This window comes from Arachis hypogaea, chromosome 10 (assembly GCF_003086295.3).
Source record: "Arachis hypogaea cultivar Tifrunner chromosome 10, arahy.Tifrunner.gnm2.J5K5, whole genome shotgun sequence".
NCBI lineage: Eukaryota > Viridiplantae > Streptophyta > Magnoliopsida > Fabales > Fabaceae > Arachis > Arachis hypogaea.
Genome location: NC_092045.1, coordinates 115,937,845 through 115,949,234, shown reverse-complemented (window position 1 = coordinate 115,949,234; position 11,390 = coordinate 115,937,845). Strand labels below are relative to the sequence as shown.

Below are 11,390 nucleotides of genomic sequence, written 5' to 3'. Positions count from 1 at the left end.
GTCGATTTCCTCATTATTAATTTCTCTATATTTCCGTGTTATCACAAGTAATTGTCAAATTCCTTATTTTTGCATGAATGTGTGTGTAATAGTAATTGCTAGCTTTGGACATATGAGGGCAATAACATTCATATGATGATATATATATAACAAATCTAAAATGCAATGCAAGTTTTTGAAGTCATTGCAATATGACAAATAATTCAATTAATTAATTATCGGTGCGTGAAAATATGGGCATGAAAGATATATAAATGATACAATGCAAGAACCCTACATTTTTCTCCTCGTTAATAATGTATATGTAACCGAACGTGTTGCACTAAGATATTCTATTCTATAGTCAAACCAATATTTGGAAATATATATGTTGCTTGCACCGCTTACAAGCTAGTAGTGACATTATTTTATATCAAGGGGGATATTTTGTTAGGGTGTGTGTGGTGGGGAGAATTATAAACAAAAGTAATTTATTTAAATAAATAAAGTGAAAGAGAAATTTATTCAATTATACATTTATGAATATTAAGATGTAAATATATTTTTTAATTATTTTATAGAAATCATTAATGGTAATAGCGAATTAGGAGAGAACGTAAACTGTTGTTGTCTATAGTAGTTTCTATTATGCCATCAATACACGTAAATTGTGGCTGGCAGTAACAGTTTACGTTCTCCCCTAATCCGCTACTACCAATAGCGATTTTTATAAAATGATGAAAAAATACATTTACGTCTTAGTAGTCACAAATGTGTAATTGGGTAAATTCCTCCTTCACTTTATTTATGTAAGTAAATTGCCCTATAAATAATTTCTAAAAATTTTAAGATAGGAATATTATATTTTTATATTTGATTTAAAGTTTGAAAAGTTATTCTTAGATAAGTTTGAATCTAAGAAATTAAAATACCATCATATTTAATTTTCACCTTTTTTTTGGGTATATTTAATTTTTATGAGAATAAAATCTGAATAACATAGTAATACTTAAACCCCATATATTTTAAAATCATTTTATGTAAAAATAATATTATAAATTATTAAATAATTTAATAATTAAATATATTAAATTATTTAACTGTTCATAATGTTATTTTTATATAAAAATATTATCATCAAAATATCTATCTGTATTAAATTAAAAAAGTTTAATGTGATTGTTATTTTCAACAGATTGATTAAAATTTACTTTTATTTTTTATAATCAAATATGCTTTAGTTTTAATTCCTTAGAAAATAAAACGTAAAAAGTTAATAATAGTAAAAACGAATAACAAAAGTGAAAAAAAAAAACTTTAGAAGCACTACTAAAGTGAAATTAAAGTAGCCTATGTTACGAGAGTGAATTTATTGGTCCTTTTTCTTAGAAAATGTATCATTTAGTTATAACCATTTGCAGCGGTTGCTTTTTATAAAATAAATATTAACTACTTTCACTTCTTTTTTTCATAACATCTGTTAATGACTTAATGTTGTCTAATGATTTTCAAATTTCTGGATACAAATTTTACTAATCTTTTTTATTTACAATAATAGATTCGAATCAATTCAATTTTCTTTCAATTATTACATAAAGTTTTCCTTAAATTTTAACAAAAATGCCATCATGTATATCAATAATCACTTAATCAGTTAGCAAATTATCTACTATGATTTATATATAAATATATATATTATTTAATTCATTTCTAATAAATATTTCGTATTTTAACATATATATTAATAACTAATTTAATAATTAGTTTTTAATATATACCTGACATAGTTATTATAAGTTATAACTAACGGATTTTTGATAAATTGTTTTCGAAAAGTAAAAATTTTACTAAATCAAACTTTAATCAAATCTAAAGCAACCAAAACAAAATAAACCACAATTATATATAACATAATTGTGCATTATTATGATGTCATTACTCATTATACTCTCCTATCGTTAAATGGAGTTCAGTACCGCGGCAGATTAGTCCTTGACCTATCGGGTTGGGGGATACTGTGAGAAACCAAACAAAAAAACTATGCTCAAAATATGAATTATTTTGTAAGTTAATGGAATGAAATATCTAAAAGTTAGATTATGATATCCTATTCTTATTTGATTGTATGACTCATCTCCTCTTCTTTCCATTTTAGATACAATTGAGGATTTAGATCCTACATTCTATCCCTACATATATAATAGATTCTAGATATTATACATAATTTTTTGGTGAGTCTCCACTAGTTATGGTGTTTTTTTTTTTCACAATAATATTATTTAATTTGATATAATCAGTTATAAATTAAAGTTTTATTTAATAATTTATTGTTAGTCAATATCTAATAAATTACAATATAAATAAAATGACATTCGAATTCTCAATATTTATTTAATCTAACAAATAAGTTAACTATTTGATTAATCCAAATTATTTAGCTACCTAAGGATGGTTGAGATTTCAATCTTTAACAATTGCTATCTTTTTTCTTCATTTTTTTTACTCTTCTTAGAGTTGTCCCAATTAAATGCAGAGATGTCTTAGAATTGCATCCATGTAAGTCAAATGTTGAGTAATAAGTAATAACAAAGATCTTTGCTCTTAGTAAATATAAATATATATAGATACACCAATTTGAATTTAGTATCCCATTCAATTTGAATTTGACATAATATGAATGATGGATGAGATGTACTCAAATAGTAGTATTTGCAAACTCATTTGTTTTATACAGCAAAACATAATAGACAATAAATTAAATATATTATTATATTATTTATTTAGTAATAATAAGTACAATGAGAGAATTTCACCTCTAAAATACTATTCTTCTGTAATAATATATTATTATATTATTCTGCATGCATTGAAGGCTTGAAGCTGAGTTTTATTGTTCCTATTTCATATATAATTATTAATAAATAACATAACCCAGCGACACTTGTAGCATTTATAAAACTTAATGTTATTAATTAGTTATAAGGTCCATTGTCATCAAGATCAGGACAAAAGAGTTATTGATCATCATGATCTTGAATCTAATGATGATGAAGGCTTCTGCAGCATTTAACACAATACCTATGACTGAAATAAGATATCCAACCACAGCAATCATAGCGACAATGAGTACTCAGTAGCAATTGTTTCAGGCGCGACTCATCGCCTAAAAAACAAACAAATAAATCATAAATAATATACTGATGAATATATTTAATATACAATAATTTGATACTATCTGATACTATATTTTTGGTCGTTTGTTCTTTGATTCTATTTTTCATCTTTGAGATGGATATAATTTGATACTATATTCTGATACTATATTTTTCATCCTTTAATTTTGTCTTTTATTTCTGAGTTATATAAAAAAAATTTAAATTAAAAATTATACATATAATTTGAACGGTAAATTACATAAATAAAGATTAAGAGAGGAAGAAAGTGAGCTCTTCTTGTTTTTTAAAAATTTTTCAAAATAAAAATCTGAAAATTATTTATTAGATACAGTTAATTACCAACTGATCTAGGCGCAACTCATCGCCTAAAAGCCAAAAAAATAAATCATAAATAATATACTGAAATTATGTTTACTATGATCATTATCAGTGTAATTTTTAATTAATGATCTGAACTATTAGAAATTAAAAGGAAATTTTGTTTGAAATAAAATTTTATAAAAAATTTCATAATTTAATAATTCAAGAAAACTAAAAATTTGATATATTAAGCTAGGTATAAATTAAGAATTTCTTTGTATATTAGTGAAAATTAACGGACCAATAGTTAACATATTATATATTGAATGAAATTATATATATTACTGTACTGTCTAATTTGTCCTTCATGTCTTGATCCAGTGAAACTTCAGAAGAGATGAAAATGAAAATAGGCATAAACAGAATTATAACAAACAAAATTCTAAAATTCATTATTTTTCTTAACTCACATATAAACCCACAAAAAACTTATAGATGGAGTACAATAAAAGAAAGGAGAGAGTGGCCTAACTACTTCTGTATTTATAGGTAATATATAAAAAAATTAAGAAATATATATAATAAATAAGACAGATGATTCAATTTCTTTAGTTTATATGAATTTAGCCTTATCTTACGTAGGAGTATATAGGTTGCATTGTAGTACGATCCTTATATTATCTAATACTATATTACTATCTGATACTATATTTTTTATTATTTACTTTTTTATTCTATTTCTCATTTTTGAACTATACATCATCTGATACTACACTTTTTGCAGTTTGCCCTTTGATGTCTTTTTTATTACTGAACTATATATAATCTGATGCGTAATACTATGTTTTTGGCAATTTGTCATTTGAGTTCTGTTTTTTATTCCTGAGTTATATATAAAATTTTATTATTCAAAGTTATATATGTAATTTGAAGTATAAATTGCTTAAATAATTAAATAAAATGTACTCCAATCATTACTTTAACATTTAATATTTTTCATGCATCACTAAAATTATAAAAATATTCTAAATAATAGTTGTTTTTCATCAAAAGCCTAAACGAATGCTATACTTAGAACATGAATAATAATCATTAATTTCGTGAATAATCATAGCATTTTCAAGAATATGACTCATACTAGAATAAATTTTTGTGAACTCTAATAATTCATTATGATTCATATTATTAATAAAATTAAGTACAAAAATTGCATTGGAACTATAATGTCATGGTCATTAAACTGCTGGCCATAAACATCAATCTTAATACGTGTATAGAAGGATAATTTTGTTATTTTAGAGATAAAGTATAAAATGATAATAATATAATGTTCAAAAATTTAAATACTAGAAAAATTACACTACGTCGATTTTAAATGTTAAGGAAATCAAAAATTTATCTCAAAAATAGCAATGCTGAAATAGTGACCCTCACAAGACCCATTAAGCTAAATAAGGACAGCAAGAAGTCTAATAATATTTTTTAAGTTCATTAGAAGGCATAAATCTATAATTAATTTCGAAATTGTATAGTCTTTTATTTTAGTTTGTTTTGTTGTTAAAACTTGTCAAAGATTTTATTTTGTTTTGATTTGCTTAGTAGTAATTTTAGGAGTTTTAAGTTTAAATTAAAGCTTATCCAATCTAATAAGATTTGATTTAAATTAGTTATGATATCTCTTGGGATTTGTAATTTAAATAGGATTTGACTTAATAAATAGAGTTAATTTTAGAGTCGTATATAAAAAGATTTGGCCAACTTTTAAGCTAATTTATTAAATCCTAGAGAATCAGCACAATTCCTCAAATCAACTGGTGTATTCCACCATTGACATTGAACCTGCTTTACCTGTAACAACTGAATCTCCTTCGCTATCCTAACTGAATTAGAAAAATATTTCTTATAAAACTCGGATTGAAATGCATTCCAAGGTATAGCAGCATTATCTTATTGTAGAAGGCATCTAGTTGTTCGCGATCAATACTGAGCTTCATCCATCAATAGGTAAGTGGCGAACTCAATACACTACTCCTCCGACACTTGTTGCGTTTGCAAGGCTTGTTCCATCGCCTGAAACCAATTATCAGCTCCCGTCGGATTCGTGATTCCTCTAAAGATCGGTGGATTTATCTTCAAAAAGGTAGCTAACGTCATTGGCCCATTTTTGCCGTTACCCCGTTTCCGTTATCAACTTACTAACCAAGGACCTCAGCCATTGCCTGCCTAGCATCTGCCATGTTCTCCAAGGCGTTCATAAAGTTCACAGGATTATTCGCAATTGTTTGTTTTGCATTACTATTTCGGCCTCTGCCTTGACCGCGTCCACGAGTCATCATTTGGTTCTTGTTTACCCCAAACAAGTAATATCAAGGTGAAATCAGTCTCAATATGTCAAGTCTAATTTTTCGAAGTCCCATACATGCTTTTGAACAAATATGCCACATATATCAGTTAGATATCCTAATTAGCATATACACACACCCAGAATATGCCTAGAAATATAGTCAGTCCATCCCTCAGGATCTATAGGAATGAACTGCTCTAATACCATAATGTACCACCCTACCACACAAAGCCTTATGCTTAAGTCGTAAAGTAGAGGTGACGAGGTATTACGACCTCTAAAAGAAAAGACGTATAGTTGAAAGAAAACCATAATGAGGAGCCTTGAAGAAAAAGGTAAACAAAATCGAAAACAGAAATCGCAACACTATATATATATATATATATATATATATATATATATATATATATATATATATATATATATATATATATATATATATATATATATATATATATATACATAACTCAAAGTTATCCTAAAACGTAAATAAAACACTTATTTCTCAAAAAGCATACTCTAAGAGGACAAAATACAAAATATACATGTGGAGAATCTATATACACATATACATAGCTATAACAATATATAACTCTTCGCTTGCAAGGAAGGTCTCCAAACGCTCAACAAGGTGCCTCTCGACCTGCATTTGAAAAACAGCAGAAATATGTATGGAATGAAAACCGGAGATTGTCAGCATGGTAAAGGTGCCCACATAATTAATATATAAGATCTCAGAAAAGTCAGAGGTAATCATAGAACTACAACACTCAGATTAAACTTAAAATTTATTCTAAATCAATAATGTCAGTAATCTAACTAAGGGGTTCTAGCCCTAGTCTAACTTTGCACCCTCCGTCTCCTCCAAACCTCCGAATCACCGGTGGAATAACCATCATCACTCTTCCGCCAAAAGAGGGTTTTTCAAAGCATACACAAACAATTCAAAAAAAAAAACAGATAGAGGCACAATTACAACAAGTAGAATAAATAGCAGATGAGCAGAGTTAATCAGTTAAGCATACCAAAACAATACACACTCAAGCAAAACATACAAATACAAATGATGTATGTCTATCTTATGGCTGATGAGTCTCATCTGTCAGTTATATAGCCAACCCGACATGTCCTGGTAGCTAACTAGTGGACTAGTGGACAGACCCTCTGTGCGCATATCCCCAAGCTCAATAATATCTATGGAAAAAACCTCAAGCTCAAAAATTATATGTGTGTGTGTGTGTGTCAGTAATATAGCCAACCCGACATGTCCTGATAGCTAACTAGTGGACTAGTGGACAGACCCTCTGTGCGCATATCCCCAAGCTCAATAATATCTATGAAAAAAACCTCAAGCTCAAAAATTGTGTGTGTGTGTGTCACATGAACAATTCAGTCATAACTCATCAATGTCAATAACAATCTCAATCATATATCATGTATCAATCATCACCTCAATGCCTCATCAATTATACATTCACTTCTCCAATCTTCTTAACTTATTCAATATGTCCACCTTGGTTCTAAAACTTAAAAAATCTTTATCAGACTCTAAACAATTGTTAAAAAGGTTTGAAAAACTAGTGAATAGATTTTAAACTCAAAAGTTTAACTTTTACCCAAAAACAACAAACCACAAGTTTTTCCAAAATTTTCATTTCAAAGTCCATCATATCACAATCCAAAACAGCACCTCATATCTCAAACCATATTCACATACTTTCCAAATTATTTCACAACATGCCAACACTTAAGACCACATAATTTATTCAACAAATTCATTCATACAATCTCACTAAATCCAACACTAATCATTAACACTCCATATCAAATATATATGTCATATCTACTCCCAATCTCCAATCACAATGCAGACTTCCACAATCATTTTCTATATCCACAGAACATGAACAAATCACATAATTCAACTTATTCTACAGTCAACTAGTCTAAGTTTTCACGTGACGTTAAATATTAACTACGAGAAACCAAAACCATACCCTAGCCGATTTCTCCCAAGCTTAATACACCACGAAACCCCTCTTTGCAAGCTTTCTGACTTCCAAATTAAATTCAACGAGTCTCGGCCACCAAAACTTGATTCCAAGTGCTCTAATTCACCGATTCAATATCCAATTCCACTTAAATTCAATATAATCCATACAAGTCACCACAATTAACACTAGGGTTCATAAAATTGGGCAAACTACAAGAGTTTAGAGTTTTCTTACCTTACCCATTGATGATTGGGATAAAACTCAACAATTACTCGCCACTAGATCGAACCTAAATCATCAAAAAATCAAAACCTTCAATACCCATAACCAAGATTTACGAATTCAGTAGAAAGGAGAACTGGACATGAATAACAAAGTTTCTTACCACTTTATTTAGATAGAATTGAAGATGATTTCAAGACGAATGCGTGGCCGCAAATAGCTCATCAATCGGAGCTCCGAATTGAAAGTGACGTGGAATTGAATTTTTTTGAAGAGGTTAGGGTTCTATCCTCCAATTCTCCCTTCTTCAACGTGATTCCAAGGTAGAAATAGGGAGAATAGGCTATTGCAAGGCTTTTATATGTTGGCCTTGGGTCCAATACGGATTCGGTATAATCGGTTTGGTCTGTTGGCCCAATTTTAGACTAAAATATTTAAAATAATGTTAAAAATTTGTATTTTAATTATTTTTATATTTTTAAATTATAAAATTTAATTTTTTAATTTATTTAAATAATAATTAATTTATTAGCTAATTATTTATTTATTTTGTAAATTTTACATATTGTATTTTTGGTGTATCTCTTTTTTTATTCTTTTTAATTTATTCCATATTTTTTTATCAAATCTGGATTGAATCGAAAATAATAAAATATATAATTTAAAAACTTTTTTATAATTTATTATTTTAAATCTATTAACCGTTAAAAAATGATACCAATTAAATTGATTAACTAATTTTTTGTTTTCAACCAGTTAATTGTCAAATAATTTTTTATTAATTGAATCCAATCGACTAGTTGCATCTAATTCTCAAAATCATGCAATGAATACATACACATACATCTAAGTTTTACATGAAACTTTAACTTCATTTCAAATAGCTTGTTATTAATTTTACAAGTAACATTTTCATTTCAACTAGGTTATTATTGGAGGCACGTTTTATTTTGTCTGATTAATCATTTATGTAAATGTTCCAAATAATAGACAAGAAATAATATATTTTATTATTCGTTTAGCAATAAGTACAATGAGAGAATTGCACTTTTATTATACATATCCTTATTATACTTTGTTACATTATTCTTCATGAAGCTGAGTTTTATTATTCCTGACTAGTAGTGATATCATATCAGGGTTAAGTTAACTATTAGTTATATGGTTCCGAGTCATCATTAATAACATTAGGGTCAAAGAACTGTTGTTGAGCATCATGATCATGAATATGATGGATTTTTTTGCAGCACTTGATGCAATACCGCCGCAATTCCCCACGATAAACCCAATGACAGCAACCATGGCGACAATAACTTGGAGGAAGAAGCGGAAGCTCAGTTTCTTCTTTCCCATTTGCTTCATTCTTACCTAATTCAAATTAAAACCAAACAAATAAATAATCATGTTGATTAAATGATTAATTCTCATTCACACAAAAAAATGATTAATTCTCATATTAGAGTACGTACATATATCTCAAAAGATGTAATTAATGAAATTTATTTTGGTAATTATATTCTTTTTTATATTTTTCTTTTATAATTTAATAATTTTGTTAAGAAAAAACTTTTTAATTAACAATCAGCTAGTAAAATAGTATATAAATAAATGTTAAGGAGTTTGAATTCTTATTGACTTATTGTAAAGAATGAAAAAAAAAGAAAATTATAAAAAGTATAGGAAAAAAATAATATTAGCTGAAAATATACAATTGAGTACATCTTTTTTTATTGAAGGATCTTAACTATTAATAAAAAGGTAATAAAAATTGATCAAATTTTTTTCGTAGTTCAACTCAAGTAACCTAAGTATTGATTAAACTAGATAATTAAGATTTTTCAAGAAATACCTGATAAATCAACATGAATCTACGTAGTGATATCAAGTAACCTAAATATTGATTAAACTAGATAACTAAGATTTTTCAAGAAATACCTGATAAAGCAACATGAATCTACGCAGTGATATCATGTAATGATGTAGCTGATAATTAACATATTATATATTGAATATAATTATATATATTACCGTTGTTCGTGTCCAATTTTTCGTCTGTGTCTTGTTTGGATGAAACCTCATAAGAGATCAGAAAGACAATAGCCACGAATAGAAATAGAACAACAAAGACCTTAGAACCCATTACTTTTCTGAACTCAAACATAGACCAAAAGAAAAGCTTTATAGATATTCTAGTATTTTTAATTTATGAAAAGGAGTAGGCAATTCTTCTCTATTTATAGGAAATATATAAAGAATAATAAATTCTAAAACGTTTGCAAGAGTTATCCAATTATATTTGTTTTTGTGAATAATTATTCACACGATTAATATAAAAAGTAAGAAAAATGATAGGGTACTAATATATTATTTGCCAACTTATTGTTAACAATAATTAATTGTTATATTTTAAATACATGTATAAGGAGACACATCCAAAAAAATACATATATAAATACACTTTCATTAGAATTAGACACATCCATAGGACACTTCCATTAAACACATTCATAAACAAGAGTTGGTAGAAGTTGACAAAAATATTGTTGATAATGGAGTGGGATTGAAAAAGTAATTACTTTTACTAATATGACATTATATAAGTAAATGATAAATAATTTTTTAATTTTTTATCTCAAACAAATAAATTTTTGACTAATTAAAAATACAAAAGTGTTTTTTGAGTTTTTAAAATGTTAGACATTTAAGTCTATCAGACTAATTTATTCTTATATATTTTGAACAGAAAAACTTAAATATCTCAAATTTTAGAAAAATAGAGACGTTTTTGTATTTAAATTAATAAAAAATTTGTGTTTTTGAATTAAAAAATTAAAAACTTATTTATCTTCTCATATTATATAATTATATAATTGGTGACACGTATAAAATTATTTATAATTGGAGGCACGTATAAAATTATTTAATACTAATAGTATATTGAGATTAAAATTTTTTATATATATAGATGACAAACCGATCAATTTCTTTAGTTGAATTTAATTAGCCCTATCTTAGAAGGAGTACATAAGATGCATTCCAAGATGATCACTATGTTAATATTCTTGGCATTTTGCCTAGCTATTAATGTTATTAGTCAATGCATGATATCACATTGTAAAAAGTAAGAATAATTAGTAGAGAGTGTTCTGTTTGGTCATGTACATGAATTTAGTGCAAAGATTATACATGTGACACATGTAGTAAAAGCAAGTTCAAAGTGCTGGATACAGAATTCAATAATTAATTCATGCGTATAAAATTAAGAACTCGAAATAGACAAAATTTATTAAATTGTCCGCTTAATAACTTTAAATAGAAGTTGTTAATACAAAATTAAGCTCTTTAAAATAAGTTTGGTTTGCCTTTTTTATTTTA

General features: G+C 26.8%; 1 long non-coding RNA gene across 1 annotated transcript; it reads right to left on the bottom strand.

The window, feature by feature from the left end:
- Nucleotides 1-9,002: 9,002 nt before the first annotated feature.
- LOC112718383 (uncharacterized) lies at nt 9,003-10,239 on the bottom strand. The gene is made up of 2 exons (XR_011867071.1): nt 10,044-10,239; nt 9,003-9,383 (listed from the first exon to the last, which is right to left on the bottom strand). It is a non-coding gene; the product is annotated as an uncharacterized lncRNA (long non-coding RNA).
- Nucleotides 10,240-11,390: the final 1,151 nt, after the last annotated feature.